Source organism: Vicia villosa, linkage group LG4 (assembly GCF_029867415.1).
Source record: "Vicia villosa cultivar HV-30 ecotype Madison, WI linkage group LG4, Vvil1.0, whole genome shotgun sequence".
NCBI lineage: Eukaryota > Viridiplantae > Streptophyta > Magnoliopsida > Fabales > Fabaceae > Vicia > Vicia villosa.
Window position 1 is genome coordinate 93728136 of NC_081183.1, and position 22097 is coordinate 93750232.

Genomic DNA, 22097 nt, shown 5'->3' on the forward strand with positions numbered 1-22097 from the left:
TCCACATGGTGCAGAATGACAATGTGTTATTATGTTTCCTATTTCTTCCTCGGATACACAACGTCTAAAGATTCTATCGGGGCCTCTTTTGAAAAGGAGCGGGTCGTCCCAATAGTAATGTTTTAGGTTATGGAAAAATTTCTTCTTCTGTTGGTAACTTAGATCAGGAGGAAGTACACCAGCAGCTAGGTAGTTTACGAAGTCTGCATAGCATGGTGTGTCAGAGCGGGCTAAAGCTACTTCTGCGAAGTTATTAGTTTCAGTGATTGGATGGTATGGTTCTAATTCGTTAGCTTCTAACTGAGCGATGAGTCTTTCATAAGGGAAATCATCGTCAATTGGTACTTGTTCGGGTTTCAGATTTTCCAGTCGAGAGAGATGATCTGCTACGACATTTTCAGTTCCCTTTTTATCTTTAATTTCCAAGTCGAACTCTTGTAATAACAGGATCCATCTCAACAGTCTCGGGTTGGCGTCCTTCTTGGTTAGGAGGTACCTAATAGCGGCGTGGTCAGTGTATATGATTATTTTGGCTCCTACCAGGTAAGAACGGAACTTATCTAACGCGAATACGACAGCTAATAATTCCTTTTCTGTCGTGGCGTAATTCATTTGAGCTTCGTCTAGGGTTCTACTCGCATAGTATATGACATGTAGTTTCTTTTCTTTTCTTTGCCCTAGAACGGCTCCTACAGCATAATCGATTGCGTCGCACATTATTTCGAAAGGCTCATTCCAGTCGGGAGGTTGCATAATCGGCGCAGAGATTAATGCTTGTTTAAGCGTATGGAATGCTTCAGTGCATTTATCGGTAAAAATGAATTCTGCGTCTTTCATCAGTAATTCGGTTAAGGGTTTGGTTATTTTAGAGAAATATTTAATGAAACGTCCGTAAAAACCAGCGTGTCCTAGAAAACTTCTTATTTCTCTAACTGTTTTGGGAGGTTGAAGGTTTTCGATAATTTCGATTTTAGCTTTATCCACTTTGATCCCTCTATCGGATACGATGTGTCCAAGTACAATTCCTTGTCGAACCATGAAATGGCATTTTTCCCAATTAAGGACAAGGTTAACGCTTACGCATCGTTTAAGTACTAATTCAAGGTTCTCTAAAGATGTTTCAAAACTTCCTCCACATACGGAGAAGTCGTCCATAAAGACCTCCATTATTCCATTCAGGAAGTCGGCAAATATTGCCATCATGCATCTCTGGAAGGTTGCGGGTGCATTGCAAAGTCCAAAAGGCATTTGTCTATAAGCGAATGTACCATAAGGACAGGTAAACGTGGTCTTTTCTTGGTCGTCAGGGTGGATAGGAATTTGGAAAAATCCGGAGTATGCATCCAGATAACAGAAATGTGAGTGTTTAGATAGGCGTTCGAGCATTTGATCTATGAATGGTAAAGGGAAATGGTCTTTTCGGGTGGCTTTGTTTAGCTTCCTATAGTCAATGCACATTCTCCATCCAGTTTGGGTACGTTGTGCTACAGATTCGCCTTTTGCGTTAGTGATTACAGTAACTCCTCCTTTCTTTGGTACGACATGAACAGGACTAACCGATTTACTATCGGATATTGGATATATTATTCCGGCTTCTAGCAGTTTTTGGATTTCCTTTTTAACCACATCGCTCATAATGGGATTTATTCGCCTTTGATGTTCCCTAGAGGTTTTACAATCGTCTTCGAGCATAATGCGGTGCATACAGAGGGAAGGACTTATTCCTTTCAGATCTGATATGTTATATCCTAGAGCGGTTGGGTATTTTCTTAGGACGGTAAGTAATTTTTCAGTCTCGGTCTATCCTAAATTGGCGTTAACTATAACTGGTCGGTTTAGTTCTTCGTCTAGGAACTCGTACTTAAGATCGGTAGGTAGTGTTTTCAGTTCTATAGCGAGTTTCTTAGGCCCAGGTATAGGATCAGGAGTTAATGCCAAACATTCACTCAGGTGGTTATCTTGATATTCCCCACGCCAGTTGTCATCTTCAAAAATTGGCGGTATAGGAATTCTTAAGATCTCGGTTTCCTTATGCGGTTCGAATTTTATTTCATTTACACACTCGTCGATTATGTCGGCAGAGCAGCATGTGTCAATTATAGAAGGTGCTTTTAGGAATTGGAAAAGAATAAATTCTATTTTCTCTTCTCCTACTTCGAAGGTAAGCTTTCCTCGCTTGACATCTATAATTGCACCAGCGGTTGCTAAGAATGGTCTTCCTAATATGATCGGGATGTTAGAATCTTCTTGGATATCCATTATGATGAAGTCAGTTGGGATGTAGAATTGGCCTACACGAACATGGATATTTTCTAACATTCCTACAGGGTATTTAACTGAGCGGTCAGCTAGTTGAAGAGACATTCTCGTTGCCTTAAGCTCACCCAGATTTAGCTTCTTACAGGTTGAAAGAGGCATCAAACTAACACTGGCTCCTAAGTCGCACAAGGCTTTTTATATAATAGTATTTCTTATTACGCAGGGTATAGAGAAGCTACCAGGATCTTTCAGTTTGGGAGGCATGTTATTTTGGATGATAGCGCTACATTCAGCGGTAAGTGTTACAGTTTCGTTATCCTCGAGTTTCTTTTTGTTTGATAGAATTTCTTTTAAGAACTTAGCGTACGAAGGCATTTCGGTTATGGCTTCTGTAAACGGTATGGTTATGTTTAATTGTTTCAGAAGTTCTACAAATTTTTTAAATTGCGCTTCGGTTTTTGATTTAGCTAATCTCTGAGGGTAAGGAATTGGTGGCTTATAAGGTGGTGGTGGAACGTAAGGTTTTTCTTTTTCAGGTTCCACTTCGTTGTTGTTCTCATCGGTCTTAGCAGTTTGATCATCATTTAATGTCTTTTTGGTTTCCTTTGGCTCTTGTTGGGACATGGGTGCATTTTGAGTTCTAGGATCAGTAGGTCCATCGTAGTTCGTTCCACTTCGTAGTGTTATCGCGTTCGCATGTCCTTTAGGATTAGGTTGTGGTTGAGCAGGAAACGTGCCAGCAGGGGCGGCAGTAGGTGCTTGTTGTTGGGCTACTTGTGAAATTTGCATTTCTAACATTTTGTTATGCGTAGCTAAAGCATCTACTTTGTTCGATAATTGTTTTAGTTGCTCGCTATTGTGGATGTTTTGATTCAGGAATGTTAGACGCTGGCCTATAAATCTAGAGGGGGGGTGAATAGATCTCTCTAAGTTTTTTCAGATTTTTCTACAGACTCGAGCGAAAGCGGTTCTGAATCGACTTGCGTCTATTCTGGACCGCTATTGCAAATGTCGTATGTGTTTCAAAACCAAAGAGTGAGTGGAATTGATGGTGAAGTAATATGATAGCTTAACCAATACGTTTAACCACTGAAATCCAATTAACTTCTAGATTGACAACTTTGATTTGCAATGCAGTAAGATTGGATTAAGCAAAAACACAAACACTTGGTGATACGTTCAAATTGATAGTGATTCAAGTTGTGGTGAATTGTGATGTTTGTGCAGTACCTTAATTCACAATTTTAACACTTGAATCGTTGATCAATTTTGCACTTATAACCAATTTTGAACAGAAAGTAAAAGAGAAAGTAAAAGCGACAAGAACACGATATTTGTTTAGGCAGTTCGTCGATCGTCCTCGCTACGACTACGTCTGCCCCCAATTCCAAATTGAAATTGGGTAATCTTTCATTAATGTTGAAAGTAGTATATACAAAGAAGATAACAAAGCGATAAACGATAAACCAATTATGTCGATCCTTTGAATCTTCTTCCCCCTTAATCTTGAGCAAGATCAAGGTTATCCAAGAGCTTCACTTCGATTCCCTTCTGCAGTGTCTTGATTCCTTGAACTCCCCGTTCCTCAATCGTTACACTCAGCCGAATCCTCAATGAACGCCTCTTGATAAAAACCCCCAAGAACCACCCGTCGTGGAGGACAAAACCCGCAGATTTTATTCACCAACAAACCCCACAAACCTTCACCCACTAGGAATCTTCAATTCCGTTCCATGGACGTTATCGAACTCATCACTAACCCGCAACGCAAGAATGATTATGTGTAATTGTGTTGGAGATGATGAAGAACGAAGATGAGAAGCGTTTGTGTATCTTTCAGTCGTTGGTGTTTTTTGAATAATTACCCTTGCACAATATATATGATTGCATAACAGTTAGAACCAAGAAAAACTGATTTTTGAACTTTCTTGATCAGTTAGGTCGACCACTTGTAGTGCTTAGGTCGACCTAACAGAGCTTGCAGAATTTTGCTCCCAGTTAGGTCGACCTGTTGAAGGAGTAGGTCGACCAGAATCCTCTTCTGATGCATTCTGGGGACATTTTCACAGATTAGGTCGACCTAGTTGCCATGTAGGTCGACCTAGCAGACTGATATGAAGATTTCTTCATTTTGAGTCGACCTAAATGGTCTGTGAGTCGACCTAGCAGAGGTATATGGATTTTCCTTCATTTTAGGTCGACCTAGGTTGACAGTAGGTCGACCTAACTGCTGATTTTCTGCATTTTTCATGTCCAGCTTGTGTTGAGTCGACTTATATGCATAGTGGATCACCTTGTGCTTTCATGAGTGATCAAATGCTTTGCTTTTCTGATTCCTCCTTGTTGTTTGAATGCTCATTTGAGTTTGCCATAAATCAAAAACATCTTTGAGTGTAATCTTGTATTCACATACTCCCCCTTTTTGATGATGGCAAACCAATAGTCAAAAGCTTTGGTAGTAAGTGACACAGACTCAACAAGGCTCCCCAGTACATCCAGCATCTATCTCTCAACAGGGCAATCTCTCAACAAAGCTCCCCCGTACACTCAACATCTATCTCCCCCTTTGTCAACATCAAAAAGAGAAAACAGGAGAATAGAAGAGTAACAAGAGAACCATAGATAATAATGCTAGCATGTATAGTATAGTAGGTAAAAGGTAGTTAATGGTAGAATGAGACACATATGTGAGCAGGAGCAGTTTTCATGCATGAGGTCACTATAAGCATGTTAATTGATAGCATATTATAGTATCAATAATATTTTTGGAAGTGAACACCAATTACGTTACCGCTTTTTCAATATGACGCCTGGCTTGATGATGAGCTACCTTTATGCTAAAAATTGTTAGCAAGACAGATAGATATATACATAAAGTAAAGAAATAATATTAAGAGAAAACAAACGTAATTAGCCCAAATTAGAGATATCGAGTATCCCTAATTCCCTACGAATGTTGAAATATTGCTCCGTTGCTAGCGGTTTGGTGGATGTCAGCTAGTTGCTTCTTGCTTTCTACATGTTCAAAAGTAACGTCTCCTTTCTCTACATGATCTCGTAGAAAGTGATGCCTTATTTCAATATGTTTGGTACGTGAGTGTAAGACAGGATTTTTACTCAAGTTTATGGCGCTTGTGTTGTCGCACATGATCGGTATGTGATCAAGCTTAATACCAAAGTCAAGAAGTTGTTGCTTGAGCCATAATATTTGTGCACAGCAGCTTCCAGCAGCTACATATTCTGCCTCAGCAGTGGATAATGCAACCGATACTTGTTTCTTACTATGCCAACTTATTAATGAGTTTGAGAATAGATGACACGTTCCACTAGTGCTTTTTCTATCGGATTTGCAGCCAGCAAAATCTGAATCGGAGAATCCTACCAAATGACACTCATTTCCTTTTGGATACCATAGACCATATGTAGTAGTTCCACGTAAGTATCGCAGAATTCTTTTGACAGCTTTCAAGTGAGATTCTTTTGGACAAGATTGATATCTTGCACACATACACACACTAAACATAATGTCTGGTCTTGAGGCAGTAAGATACAATAGTGAACCTATCATACCTCGGTATAATTTCACGTCAACCTCTTTACCTTTCTCATCTTTGTCTAGATTTGTATTTGTTGCCATAGGTGTGTCAATTTCCTTTGCTTCACTCATTCCAAATCTTTTGAGCAGCTCCGTACAATATTTAGTTTGATTCACAAACGTTCCATGACTGAGTTGCTTGATTTGTAGGCCAAGGAAGAAATTTAGCTCACCCATGAGACTCATCTCAAATTCACTCTCTAGAGTACCCTTGACTAAGGAGAAATTTGCTCAAACGTTCGTACCAAGCCCGAGGGGCTTGTTTAAGGCCGTATAGAGCACGTTTCAGCTTATAAACATGAGTTGGATACATGTAATTCTCAAAGCCGGGTGGCTGAGCAACATAGACTTCTTCATTTATATAGCCATTTAGAAAGGCACTCTTAACATCCATTTGGAATAGTTTGAAGTCTTTAGAACAAGCATAAGCAAGTAAGAGGCGAATAGCTTCGAGACGTGCTACAGGAGCGTATGTCTCTTCATAATCAATACCTTCCTCTTGATTATAACCTTGGGCAACTAATCTAGCTTTGTTTCTAGTAATAACACCGTTTTCATCAAGTTTGTTACGAAAAACCCATCTAGTGCCTATTACTTGATGATCTCCCGGATGAGGGACTAAGTCCCAAACATCATTCCGTTTAAATTGGTTTAATTCTTCTTGCATGGCCATTAGCCAATGCTCATCAAGTAATGCATCCTTAGCGTTTTTCGGCTCAACTTGTGAAACAAAAGCAAAATGATGACAGAAGTTACTTATCTTTGAGCGTGTTGTAACGCCCCTTGAGATGTCTCCTATTATATTGTTAATTGGATGGTCTTTCACGTTTGTCCAGGCTTTGGGAAGTTCTTCATTGTTTGAGATGCTTTCTTTTTCATTTTCATTGTGAGACTCATCTTTCTCTCTCTCAGCATCTTTCTTTACAATACTTTCATCCTCATCTTCCTTATCCTTGACAATGTCTTCAGTGGATGGACCTGCATCATTAAATGAAAGACCTTTCTCGACATATTTTGCATAAGATTCATCAAAAGAAACGTGTACTACACTTCCTTTACCAAGTATGGCTCCCCGATTGTTATCTCCATAGGTGACATACCCCTTTTTCTTTGCTTGAAACTCAACAAAAAGAGATAGGTCTCCAGTCATGTGTCTTGAACATCCACTATCAAGGAACCACAACCTTTCGGCAATGTCAAGACACTTTTCCTGCAGGATTAATTTAAGGAGGGAGGTCCCCAATTTTCATTGGGTCCTTGGTAGTGAGTACACAATTTGTTGCACTTAGGCAACCATTGAAATACTCCTTTAGGAACTAAAATTCTCCTAAATTTGCATTTTTCAATGGTATGTCCCTTTTTGCAACAATAATGACAGGTAATATGATGAGAATATGGAGTTTTGCTAGTTGATACTTTTGGTACAAAAGTGTATTTACTATATAAAGGAGTATACGATCTTTTGAACTTGTTTGGATCAACCGCAAAAGTCACTTTTGGTTGTAGAGCCTTGTCTAACTTGGCTTTTAGATCTCTCACTTCTTTTTGCCAAATGTGACATGTCTCACAACCAAACCATGATGTGGGATCTATTTCAACTTTATCCTTTTGAATGTCTAGCATAGATTGTTTTAAAGCTTCCATATCCTTTTCGGTTTTCTCAATTTTTGATTCAAGATATGAAAATATTTTCTTATTTGAGGCCAAAAGTTTGAAAGCTTTAATTGCATCTCTATGTAATTCTTCAAAAGCAAGTTTTAGTTGAGAATGAGATACCTTATCTACGAGTTCAGGTTTAAGATGACTTACAGCTTTCTTTTTCTTGTTTTGATGAGCCATGAAACATAGGTTTGCTGATTCTTCTTCATCGCTTGATAAGCTTTCACTAGATGAATCACTTTCCCATGCTATGTAAGCTCTTTTAGATTTGTTATGACCTTTGCTTTGGTTCTTCTCCATTTCTTTCTTAAGATATGGACAATCTGGTTTGTAGTGACCGGCTTTCCCACAATTGAAGCAAAGACCTTTGATCTTTCCTTTGTTGTCGTCATCTTGTTTGAACATGTTTGATTGCTTTCTATAGTTGATCAATCCTTTGTCGGAATGTTTTGCTCCATTTTTCTTTAGATATTTGTTGTATCTTCGCACAAACAGTCCCATTTCCTCATCATCAGAGTCTTCGTCATCACTTGTGTCACTATCCTTTGGCTCTCGTTTTGAGGTCTTGGAGCTCGAAGCTTTTAGAGCTATTGACTTCTTCTCTACCTCTTTCTCCATGTTCTTTTCTTTCTTTGTCCTCTTCTCATGCATGTCAAGGCATTTAAGATGCTGTTCATGTTCCTCTAGTTTACCAAAAAGAGTGGTAATGTCTAAAGTGTTGAGATCATTTGCTTCCTTAATTGCTGTAACTTTGGGTTGCCATTCCCTGTTCAAACACCTTAAGATTTTGTTAGTAGCAACTGCATTGGAAACAGGTCTATCAAGAGAATTTAATCGATTTTTCAGGTGAACGAATCTTTTCTGCATACTTTTGATGGTTTCACCATCTTCCATGTGAAAAAGTTCGAACTCTTGAGTTAGCGTATTGATCCTAGCTAGTTTGACATCATCCGTTCCCTCGTGGGAAACTTGCAATGTGTCCCACATAGCTTTAGCTGATCTACAATGGGAAACGCGATAGTATTCATCAACTCCTAGAGCTGAGATTAGAATGTTTCTCGCTTTCCAATCGTATGCATATTTCTTTTCATCTTCAGCATTCCAAGTATCTTCTGGTTTTGGAACAACTGCACCAGCTGCATTTGTCATGGTGATCTGGAATGGACCATTGACAATAGCTGTCCAGATGTTCCTATCAATTGCATTGATATGGACACACATACAATCCTTCCAATAGCCGTAGTTTTCGCCGTTGAAAACTGGAGCTCTATTATGAGCCCCTTTAGGTCCGGAAGCCATCTTTCCAATAAGTGTTTCACGTAGCACGGAATAAACCAGAGCTCTGATACCACTTGTTAGACGCTGGCCTATAGATCTAGAGGGGGGGTGAATAGATCTCTCTAAGTTTTTTCAGATTTTTCTACAGACTCGAGCGAAAGCGGTTCTGAATCGACTTGCGTCTATTCTGGACCGCTATTGCAAAGGTCGTATGTGTTTCAAAACCAAAGAGTGAGTGGAATTGATGGTGAAGTAATATGATAGCTTAACCAATACGTTTAACCACTGAAATCCAATTAACTTCTAGATTGACAACTTTGATTTGCAATGCAGTAAGATTGGATTAAGCAAAAACACAAACACTTGGTGATACGTTCAAATTGATAGTGATTCAAGTTGTGGTGAATTGTGATGTTTGTGCAGTACCTTAATTCACAATTTTAACACTTGAATCGTTGATCAATTTTGCACTTATAACCAATTTTGAACAGAAAGTAAAAGAGAAAGTAAAAGCGACAAGAACACGATATTTGTTTAGGCAGTTCGTCGATCGTCCTCGCTACGACTACGTCTGCCCCCAATTCCAAATTGAAATTGGGTAATCTTTCATTAATGTTGAAAGTAGTATATACAAAGAAGATAACAAAGCGATAAACGATAAACCAATTATGTCGATCCTTTGAATCTTCTTCCCCCTTAATCTTGAGCAAGATCAAGGTTATCCAAGAGCTTCACTTCGATTCCCTTCTGCAGTGTCTTGATTCCTTGAACTCCCCGTTCCTCAATCGTTACACTCAGCCGAATCCTCAATGAACGCCTCTTGATAAAAACCCCCAAGAACCACCCGTCGTGGAGGACAAAACCCGCAGATTTTATTCACCAACAAACCCCACAAACCTTCACCCACTAGGAATCTTCAATTCCGTTCCATGGACGTTATCGAACTCATCACTAACCCGCAACGCAAGAATGATTATGTGTAATTGTGTTGGAGATGATGAAGAACGAAGATGAGAAGCGTTTGTGTATCTTTCAGTCGTTGGTGTTTTTTGAATAATTACCCTTGCACAATATATATGATTGCATAACAGTTAGAACCAAGAAAAACTGATTTTTGAACTTTCTTGATCAGTTAGGTCGACCACTTGTAGTGCTTAGGTCGACCTAACAGAGCTTGCAGAATTTTGCTCCCAGTTAGGTCGACCTGTTGAAGGAGTAGGTCGACCAGAATCCTCTTCTGATGCATTCTGGGGACATTTTCACAGATTAGGTCGACCTAGTTGCCATGTAGGTCGACCTAGCAGACTGATATGAAGATTTCTTCATTTTGAGTCGACCTAAATGGTCTGTGAGTCGACCTAGCAGAGGTATATGGATTTTCCTTCATTTTAGGTCGACCTAGGTTGACAGTAGGTCGACCTAACTGCTGATTTTCTGCATTTTTCATGTCCAGCTTGTGTTGAGTCGACTTATATGCATAGTGGATCACCTTGTGCTTTCATGAGTGATCAAATGCTTTGCTTTTCTGATTCCTCCTTGTTGTTTGAATGCTCATTTGAGTTTGCCATAAATCAAAAACATCTTTGAGTGTAATCTTGTATTCACAAGGAAGTCCTTATTGGTTTGTTGTTGGGAAGCTATAAAGTTTTCCATCATGATTTCTTGATTTGACTTCCTAGGGGCGTTTTGAGCAGCTACAGGCGCTTTTTGATAGCCAGGTGGGACAGCAGGTGCTTGTCCAGGTGCGTATGATAGGAAAATAGCAAGTGTACTATTTTTGCCTATGTAGTAGTAATGGGAAAATCCCAAGTATCGAATCTCAAGGACTGCTTGACGATATAGAGTTTTATCAGTGTTTCAATTAAACAAAAGTTCAAAAGGGGTTTTGGTTGGTTTTGCAAATAATGTAAATAAGCAGAATATTAAAACGATGATCAGAGATGAGTAGGTTGCTAGGGGTCGGTGAATGATTCTTCCTGTAACAACTATCCTTCTCAATGCAATAACATAGTTTCACAATTGATTACCGGTTCTCAAGAATATCTAATCCTAAGGCCTTAGTGAAAAGATCTTTGACGTCACAACCTAATTACTATGTCCATAGATAATTATAATTATGATCAAGCATTCCAATACCAAGAATTTCCGGTTAAGATAAAATATCCCTAGTCCTAGGTGATAATTATTATCCTATGTTTTTACTCATATCAAAGAACAATTGCTGTCCAGCTAAATTTATTCATACAAATTCATTATCCGTTTGTCCGACGGTTAAGGCGTAAAGAACAGATGTAAAACAAATCAATTATATGAAAACCAAATTATTATTGCATCAAAGAAATAAAGTTATCACATTCAGAATCAAGATCACCCCCCTAGCAATGGGGGGTTTAGCTACTCATAAAAATAACAGAAAACATAGTTTTGATTGTAGACATTACAGATAAATGAAGGAATCAGATCTTCAATGGCTAATGCTCATAGAATCCTTCACTCCTTGCATCAATCTTGAATTCTCCAGCCTCTCTAATGTATTTTCGCTCCCAAATTCGTCGAACCCTTGTCCAAACGCATTCTGGTTCTTTTATTACTGTCATTCTGGGCTTTTCAGCAAACCAGGCCCAAAAATCTCGTGCACACGCGTGTGGACACGCGTCTGGTGCTGTGACACGCGTCCTGGGACGCGTCCTGGCAGGGGCAGGCATTTCCTTTGCAGTTGTGGCTTCTGGGACGCGTGTGGGCACGCGTGTGGGAGTCAGGGACGCGTCTGGGCACGCATGTGGGAGTCTGGGACGCGTCTGGGCACGCGTTTGGCCAGCAGACCTCAATATTTCACTTCCACACGCGTCTGGGGACGCGTTTGAGCAGCAGGATGTACTTGTGCAGGCTCCACACGCGTGTGGAGACGCGTTTGGCCAGGCCATGTGCATTTTCATCAGTTTCTTCACGTTTTGCACTGATTTTCTCCACTTCATTCATCTGAGTCTGCAAACACTTAAACACAAAACCAAAGCATAACATGACGAATAATAAATTAAAACATAAAATAAAATACTTAAAGATAACTAAAAACAGCGGTAAAAATACGTGTGAAAACCACTGATCAAACTCCCCCAAACTTAAACCATTGCTTGACCTCAAGCGACAATTACAAGAGTTAATGACCTTCAAGGCACATCAGTATTCATACGTGAGATATCCAGTTTTATTGATCAAGAAACAGTGTCCGGCATTCACATGACGCGACGAGTTTCTGCTCCCACTTTAAACCGTAAGCTCCCCTTTTCGATACCTCTCCAACTATGCTTTGCACTTAAGTCTCTTTCCAATTTTCCTCCTCTTTCATTCGGACAATCACATTACGGCACTGTATTTCTCATAATAATCATCACATGCAGGAGACAGATCAAGACTTTATATTTTCTTTTTCTGGCACCAAACGAGCAGCATTTGCTACTTTCTTATTACCGATGAAATTTTCAAACTTTACAGTTGTATATTGTCCTTTTGGACGACGTTTGGGGATCAACCTCCTTTGGGATGAATAACCGGGTAAGGGTTACCCAACTTAGCGAGCCGGTTGCCTTTTACCACCTTTTCGTCATTTGGTGCCAACCTTATATCCTATATTTTTTTTTCAACCAATCATCATGCATGTGAATCTGAATTATGCCAGACTGTATCAATAAACTACTTCCGGAGTACTTCTCAGGATACAAGTACTATGGTGCAAATCTACACGTTGGACTCGTATTTCATTTAAGGAACCAAGGGTGTTTAACCAAACCTCTTCTTGTCACATTATTCCGAACTTCCTGTCCTCAACCAATCCTCCCTTCATCTCTATATACTATTCCCGATCGCTCTTTAAGATCAAAACTCTTCAAAATTTAAAAATTTCGGTTAAAATTTGGGAGAATGATTTTGTAAGTCTTACACATATTATAGCAGCAATATAAATTAAAATGTAAAAAGTAAAACCTCTCCCAAACTTGAACAAAACATTGACCTCAATGTTTTAGACCAAGCCCGAGAGAGGTGACTCACAGAGGGTACTGCACTCCGTAGCTTCCACTTGAAATGCCCCTTTTATTTCCTGAAAATAAAACAAACAAACAGAGAAATTAATTATTAAAACTGTGGGTTGCCTCCCACGAAGCGCTTCGTTTAACGTCGCATGGCTCGACGGTCCATTACCCTTTATTATGGAGGGTATTTTCTATTCCACACCTGGTTGCTCTTCACCTCCGCAACCAAAAACTCATGAAGATGAAAGGCATGGACAACTTTTCTCTTCAATTCACTTACCACATTCTTCTTGACTTTCTTAGCCTTCTTCGGACTTTTGATAGCTTCATGAGTTGTTTCTACCAGAGATGCTATGCTTGAAACTTTTTCTTGGAGCTGCTCAGGTTTTTTGTCTTTTTTTTCACTTTCTGTCGTACCACCAGAATTTTGATCATTCACAACCGCCCTATGTTTCTTAACTCCTAACATCTTCAAGATTACTTCTTCATCAAAAGATCTCAGCGTTAGTGTCCCCTTTTCAATGTCGAGGTTGCAGCGGCCTGTTGACAAAAATGGCCTCCCAAGAAGGATAGGAGTTTCTTCGTCTTCCGCAATGTCCATGATGTGGAAGTCAACAGGGAATACAAACTTATCAACTTCCACTAGTACATCTTCAGCTACCCCATATGATTTCTTAATGGTGTGATCATCAAACCTTAACTGTGTCTTACTCTCACTAATCTTTTCCAATTCAAGCTTTTTAAAAATTGACAAAGGCATTAAACTCACACTAGAACCAGAATCGAGGAGTACCTTTTTAAATGTGGTATTATTGATAGTGCATGGTATCGCCACCGCTCCAGGGTCTTTCCTCTTTATTGGGATCTTTCTTGCTGACGAGATTATTCCACACTTCTCAGTTGCAATTTTTGATTCTCCTTCCACTGATCTCTTCTTTGTCATTACCTCCTTCAGAAATTTCTTATACAATGGCATGTGCTCAAGTGCTTCGAAGAAGGGTAAATTCACCTCTACCCTTTTGAACAATGCAGTAAACTTCTTAAATTCCTTCTCTTTTGAATTCTTCTTTGTCACTCTGGAAGGGAAGGGTAGTTTGATCACTGGTTCAGCATCTTTCTTATTTTTTTCTTCAACTGGTTTAACCGGTGGTATCACAACTTCTGGTTTTTTCGGATTTTCTCTTATTTCCAAATCCACCTCTATTACCATAAGGTCATCTATTTCCTCTTTTTCTTTTTCAGATTCAGTCACTCTTTTGCTTCTTGTTGTGACAACATTAATCTTCTCTTGATCTTTCGGATTTTTCACGGTTGCACTCGGAAAGTTGCCTTGTGCCTGTAGAGTGAGGTGCTGTGCTATTTGACCACTTGAACTTCTAGATTTTTGATTGAAGCTGTGGTGTTCCTATGGTTGTTTCTTGTCTCTTCTTGAAACTGAGAGCATTGTCCCGCCAATCTCTCGATAGCTACTTCCCACTCCGCCTTCTGAGGGCCTTGTTGTTGTTGTTGATGTTGATCTTTCCATGCGAAGTTGGGATGATTCTTCCACCCAGGATTATAGGTGTTAGAATAAGGATTATTTTGCCTCAAGAATTTGATTTCTTCAATTTGCTTGGGAGTCGCAACACAACAAACAGTTTGATGAGGACCATTGCAAATTTCACAGATTACATGTTGAGCTTGTTGCACTTGAGCCACCTGTTGTGTACCTATATTCATAGCCTTCAATCTTTTTTCAACTTCAGCCGATATCGCATCTTCAACTCGGATTTTTGAGGTTTCCAGCTTGAGATCAATGATTCCTTCTGGTTTACTGGCACACCTATCATACAGCTCCAAATGCTCATTTGCAGCTATTGCTTCAATGATTTTTGTGATGCCGGAGGCTGTTGTGAAATTTGTTGAGCCTCCAGCTGCTGTATCAATCAACTGCTTTGTTTTCATTCTGAGCCCATTGACAAATACTTGCATCTGTTCAGTCTTGTCCATATTATGAGTGGGACATGCTACTAGAATTCTTTTGAATCTTTTGTAAGCATCTCCTAAGGGCTCACCCTCCTTCTGCTTGAAGTTCAAAATATCATACCTCTTTCTTATAAATACCGAGGCGGGGAAATACTCATTCAAGAAGGCCTTCTCCATCTCTTCCCATGATGTGATACTGCCTGCTGGAAGAGAATAAAACCACTCTTCTGCTTCTTCGGCTAATGTGAATGGGAACATTCTCAGCTTCTTCGCTTCTTCTGTATGCCCTTCAATTTTTAGAGTGGTGCTCATGGTCAGAAATCTTTGTAGGTGCTTGTTTGCATCTTCATTAACCTTTCCGGTGAAAGGTTTTCTTTCCAGCTGATTTATTGTGCTCGGATGCAATTGAAAATTTGCCGCATTTACCGGTTGGTTGACAATTGTGAGTCTTCCTCCCGGGTTGTTTGCAACACCGTAGTCACCAAGGAGCCTCTCAGGAGGAGGAGGATTTTCACCCATGGTTTCTTCTTCACTTTCAGACTCTGAATCGGAATGAACTGACACAATTTCCTCTTCAGGTTCCAGATTAGCCAACCGAGCTTGTCTACGCCTTGCGTGCAAAGTTCTTTCAATTTCCGCGTCAAAAAGAAATTCAGCTGAGGCCTTGCCTCGCATAAACAGATTAGATAATTATTATAATTAGGAAAAATAAATATTGCAGAAAATAAAATTTTAGTCGCAGAGCAACAAAATTTTAATTGAAATAAATCTAAAACTCAATTATCTTCGGCAATCCCTGGCAACGGCGCCAAAAACTTGATAGGAAAATAGCAAGTGTACTATTTTTGCCTATGTAGTAGTAATGGGAAAATCCCAAGTATCGAATCTCAAGGACTGCTTGACGATATAGAGTTTTATCAGTGTTTCAATTAAACAAAAGTTCAAGAGGGGTTTTGGTTGGTTTTGCAAATAATGTAAATAAGCAGAATATTAAAACGATGATCAGAGATGAGTAGGTTGCTAGGGGTCGGTGAATGATTCTTCCTGTAACAACTATCCTTCTCAATGCAATAACATAGTTTCACAATTGATTACCGGTTCTCAAGAATATCTAATCCTAAGGCCTTAGTGAAAAGATCTTTGACGTCACAACCTAATTACTATGTCCATAGATAATTATAATTATGATCAAGCATTCCAATACCAAGAATTTCCGGTTAAGATAAAATATCCCTAGTCCTAGGTGATAATTATTATCCTATGTTTTTACTCATATCAAAGAACAATTGCTGTCCAGCTAAATTTATTCATACAAATTCATTATCCGTTTGTCCGACGGTTAAGGCGTAAAGAACAGATGTAAAACAAATCAATTATATGAAAACCAAATTATTATTGCATCAAAGAAATAAAGTTATCACATTCAGAATCAAGATCACCCCCTAGCAATGGGGGGTTTAGCTACTCATAAAAATAACAGAAAACATAGTTTTGATTGTAGACATTACAGATAAATGAAGGAATCAGATCTTCAATGGCTAATGCTCATAGAATCCTTCACTCCTTGCATCAATCTTGAATTCTCCAGCCTCTCTAATGTATTTTCGCTCCCAAATTCGTCGAACCCTTGTCCAAACGCATTCTGGTTCTTTTATTACTGTCATTCTGGGCTTTTCAGCAAAACAGGCCCAAAAATCTCGTGCACACGCGTGTGGACACGCGTCTGGTGCTGTGACACGCGTCCTGGGACGCGTCCTGGCAGGGGCAGGCATTTCCTTTGCAGTTGTGGCTTCTGGGACGCGTGTGGGCACGCGTGTGGGAGTCAGGGACGCGTCTGGGCACGCATGTGGGAGTCTGGGACGCGTCTGGGCACGCGTTTGGCTAGCAGACCTCAATATTTCACTTCCACACGCGTCTGGGGACGCGTTTGAGCAGCATGATGTACTTGTGCAGGCTCCACACGCGTGTGGAGACGCGTTTGGCCAGGCCATGTGCATTTTCATCAATTTCTTCAAGTTTTGCACTGATTTTCTCCACTTCATTCATCTGAGTCTGCAAACACTTAAACACAAAACCAAAGCATAACATGACGAATAATAAATTAAAACATAAAATAAAATACTTAAAGATAACTAAAAACAGCGGTAAAAATACGTGTGAAAACCACTGATCAGCGTACAACGCGTTGTTGTTCTTATACGAAAAGTTCGGATGGTTTTTCCATCCAGGGTTGTACGTGTTAGAATAAGGGTTTCCTTGAGCATAATTTACTTGATCAGATGGGATTCCAGTCAAGAGTTGACATTCGGCAACTGCGTGTCCAGTTAGTCCACAAATCTCGCAGTTAGGTGCTACGGCAGCAGCGGTGGCTGAAGGAGTGATGGTTAAGTTTTCGATCTTTTGAGTTAAAGCGTCTACTTTAGCGCTAACGCGGTCTATACCACTTACTTCGTACATTCCTCCTTTGGTTTGGGTTTTCTCTAGAGCGGCTCGTTCTCCACCCCATTGGTAATGGTTTTGTGCCATGTTCTCTATGAGGTTGTATGCTTCATCATGGGGTTTGTCCATTAGTGCTCCGCCAGCAGCGGCATCTATAGTCATTTTAGTGTTATAAAGGAGACCACCATAGAAAGTATGGATGATCAGCCATTGTTCGAGTCCATGATGAGGGCATAGTCTAAGCATGTCCTTATATCGTTCCCAAGCTTCGAGAGTGATTCGTTATATTTCTGGGTAAATCTGTTGATTTGACCTCTTAGCATAGCAGTTTTGCTAGGAGGAAAGTATCTCGTTAAGAATACTCTCTTCAATTCGTCCCATGTAGTTATGGAATTAGAAGGCAGGGATTGAAGCCACGCTCTAGCTCTATCTCTCAAGGAGAAGGGAAAGAGACGTAATCGAATAGCTTCGGAACTAACATTGTTAGCTTTGACAGTGTCGGCATATTGCACGAACACAGATAAATGGAGGTTGGGGTCGTCTGCAGGACTTCCAGAGAATTGACTCTGTTGAACAGCTTGTACCAACGAAGGTTTTAGTTTGAAATTGTTCGCCTCAATCGCAGGTGGTGCGATACTTGAGTGCGGTTCAGCGCGTGAAGGAGCGGCATAGTCTCTAAGAGGACGAATAGAAGCCATCTCTAACTTCGGGGTAATTTGATTGATTTGATCAGTAAAGGTCAATTCCTGATTAATCGGAATTGGTGCTACTTCGGGAAGATTGCGAGCTCGACGTTTGACGTTAATTAAACGTTCGATCTCGTTAATTCGTTGTATTAAATCTCCTCCTTGTGAACGAGTATTTGGCATACAATCGTCCAGAAAGAAAGGAAAGAATTGCCCTAGTCTCTACGGTGTAACAGTGAGTTACGATATCGACTTAAATAGTCCCCGGCAACGGCGCCAAAAACTTGATCGCGACTTTACGTGTCCATTAATCTGATGACTGCAAGTGCACAGTCGTGTCGTGTAGTTTTAAAAGATATCGAATCTACAGGGACTATGAATCGATCTACCGTTATCTAAGGTTACTATGTATAGCTAAGGCTACTAATATTTTGATTGTTCCTAAGGGAAAGTGATTGTGAATAATAAGAAATATAATAATAGACGGATATCAGTATGTATTTCGTTTAACTTTAGGCGATCCGAAGGTCCATTGGCTAATGCATAATTCGATTAAAAATCTTTATTAATTCAATTGATTAAAAGTCCTCCTCTCAAACTTTCGATCTGTTGATTTAGACTACTATCCTAACTCGTAATGTACGCTTTTGCCAGACCATTAGATTTTAGAAAAGCTTTTCTGAAACAACGTAATTAATAAAATGCTTGTTTTATGAAGTTGTTATCTATTTAAATCTCCTAATCTCAAACTTTCGCTCTGTTGACTCGGAACATGCTAATATCCCTAACGTACGCTTTCGCCATCACGCTCGGGTGTAAAAACATTTTTTGAAAATAAATAAGTCCTAATTAGTTTTAATACGCTTTCGCGATCCTTAAAACTAATGTCCTATGTCCACTATCCAGTTAAAGATCTCAAACTTTCGCTCTATTGATTTTAACCTTTGACCGTCTTAAACCCTCAAACTTTCGCTCTATTGGTTTTAAGACTTACTAATTAAATTAGACATACAAACCAAAAACAAGTGATAATTAATAAAACATAATTAAGCCAATTTATTTCGGATCCCACAGTTAACTTACTTTACATACCGATATCTTAGTAAATTAGCCAGACATATTAATACAGTTAAGCATGCATAAATTAATTTGGCTTATAATAAAAGGCATGTTAAATGGCATATAATATATCATGCAATAATAATATAAATAAAAGCGGTAAATAATAAACCTGAATAAAATAAATTGCGATTGAATCTTGAAGTATCGAACTTCCACCACAGGTTGGCTGGATATTCTTCGGAATTAAACGGACAGAAATTAAAACAAGGAAAATAAAACGATAAATCTAACGTAAGGCTAGATTTATAAAAGGTTCACAACAATTTCCGGTGTTGAAATTGTTATGAGAAAATAAGACTGTTTAAATGAAAGCAGGAAGCAAATAGCAATCGCGGAACAATTTCGGCAGCACTTCGTTAGCAGGAAATCGGACCCACTTGAACTGAAGTAGCAGCCTCTATTTATAAGCGAGGGACTGCAGTTGGAATGCGTGAAAGTAGGAACTTCTCAGACTGGGGCTTGGAGACGCACGTCTCCACTTCTTTAGGGAGACTCAACACATGACTTGAGACGTGCGTCTCAAGTGGAGAAAATATAGGAAGAGCTGGAGACGGGGTCTCCACTTTGGTGACGTGGCATAGAGACGTTGGAGACGTGCGTCTCCACGTGCTGGAATGATTTGGGCCACGCGCAATTGGCTTCTTCGTGGGCTGGTCCGTCTCTTTGGGCATTTGGGCCCTATTTGCACCTCTTTTTCACTTCAGCACCCCTTTTTCATCTTTTAGGCATAAATATTGGTCATTTTAGCTCCATTTCTTTTCCTTTTCACAAATAGTCTCAATAAGAGAGTAAAACCTGAAACAAAGCAAATACTCGCATAATATCATAATAAATCAATATAATAAACGGAAAATGCTATAAATATCTACGGATTTCAAGCTAAATATACGATATAAAATCGTGTTATCAAACTTTCAGAAAGCCAGCATTGGATTGCTTCTTACCCTCGTCTTTGATTTTCTTGGACATATTGGGCCTACTTCTTCGCAGTTTCTGCTTAACTGGAGTGCTACCTTCTTTGATCGGCAGGCGATGAACCACAATATCTGTGTCAAGGCCAGGCATATCTTCATAGGACTAGGCGAATATCTCAACGTAGTCTTGTAACATTTGACTCAGTCTGTGTTTGACACTGTCTTCTAGATCAGCCCCTATCTTGACTTCTTTCTTTTCTTCTTCACTGCCCAAGTTGATAACTTCAATTGGTTCTTCATGCGGCTGTATAGTCTTTTCTTCTTGTTCTAACAGCCTTGCAAGCTCCCTTGGTACTTCACAATCTTCCTCACTTTCGTCCTCAGTTTGGTAGATCGGATTTTCAAAGTCATGACTGGCAATAGCAGAATTGTTATCAACAGGATCCAGAGTGAATGTGAATCTGCATTTATTATGTGGGTGTGTGTAAGAACACATAGCTATTTGAAAATGAATAAAGTAAAGAAGCAAAAAGGATCACAAAATTTGAATATGCAAACGTCCCATGATTTTATTAAATGAACATGATCATGGTATGACAAACCCTTATAAAAAGGACCAGTGTGCTTCGGGCAAGGCACCTGGCTTTTAAGTTCATGGTTTGATAGTACAGGAACCATCTTTATCTTTGAACGTATAAACAACGAAAACAGGAAATTGCATTTACTCCTGATCAAAGGAGATAACATCTTCGGCTTCCCAGTTGTTCAATCCTTTGTTGTGAGCAGGGAGTATCCAGCTGTTCCAGTTGCAGTTGTCTTCTCCGTCTTCCACAACATTAATTTCCTTGGTAGTGAAATGAGCTGTTGATCCTTCAGAATGAGCAAGATACTCTGCTGGATACGAGAGTCTAGGCTGAGATACTTCTGTTGGTGAGAGAGATACCCGATAAGATCGTCCCATCCAGTTGGGATGATGTCTTTGAGGGAGACTTGTGCATTCTGGGGAGCAGTTTACTGCGTCAGGAAATCATTCTCATTATTTGGTGTTTCCCAGACTTCTTTAGGAGCGACAGGGCTTGTGAATGTCATATTGTCTTCGAAATGGTTGTCCCATCCAGTTGGGGTGATGTCTTCAATAGCGATCTGCGAGCTCATGGGAGCAGAATACTTCACCATATAGTCATACTTACCACTTGGTTCTCCCAGTGTATCCCAGACTTCTTTTGGACTAGGTGAACTTTGGTATTGCTCAGTGATGAAACTTGTGAAACTTTTGCAATCTTCAAACTGATCACCCCATCCAGTTGGGGTAATGTCTTCCATGGCAATAAAAGAACTCTGAGGTGCAGCATACTTTACTAGAAAATCATACCCGCCGCTTGGTTCTCCCAAAGTATCCCAAACTTCCATGGAAACAGGTGGAACTTCATTTGGATATTGCTGAAAAATATGCTTCAAAAACACTCCATCGTCTTCAATAGCATTCACTCCTTGGCTGATGAAATGTGACATTAATCCTCCAGAACGAGGACTTTGATCGTTCTTCTGAGTTCTATTAGCATAGCCCAGGCCTAGCTTATCGAACTTGTAAGGCACATCAAGGAGTTTCCCCCATACTGTGCAACCACCTTCTCCGATCACAAATTTGGCATCTTTGAGAGAAGCCATAGTTGGAGTTATTTTTGTAGCAGGAGTAGCAGAAATATGTTTGGCAGTAGTGACATCTGGAGGGACCACCTCAAAAGATTGGCAGGGAGTTTCGATGAATTCGTCATCCATCTCAAGATACTTGGAGTTACTCAGGTGACTAACCACATATTCTTCTTCGCCATAAACTGTGACGACCTTGCCTTTTACCGGATACATTAACTTCTGATGCAGGGTAGAGGTTACAGCATTTGCCCCATGTATCCAAGGGCGTCCTAGTAAACGGTAGAATCAAAGATCTGAGAGCCCACTCTGATTGGGAGCTTCACTTTTCCGTACACTGTTCTTGTTGAGCCGTCGAAGGCTCTTACCACAACATCGCTTGGTTGCAACACAACTCCTTCGAAGTCAAGTTTTTCCAGTATTGCTTTTGGTAACACGTTCAAAGAGGAACCGTTATCTACCATCACATGAGACAGAGTGGTGCCGTTACATTCAATAGAGA

At 39.8% G+C, this 22097-nt stretch overlaps 1 non-coding gene across 1 annotated transcript; it reads left to right on the forward strand.

Moving 5' to 3' along the window:
* The first annotated feature begins 17440 nt into the window (after nt 1–17440).
* LOC131600844 (small nucleolar RNA R71) lies at nt 17441–17546 on the forward strand. The gene has a single exon (XR_009283449.1). It is a non-coding gene; the product is annotated as a small nucleolar RNA R71 (small nucleolar RNA).
* The last annotated feature ends 4551 nt before the right edge of the window (nt 17547–22097 follow it).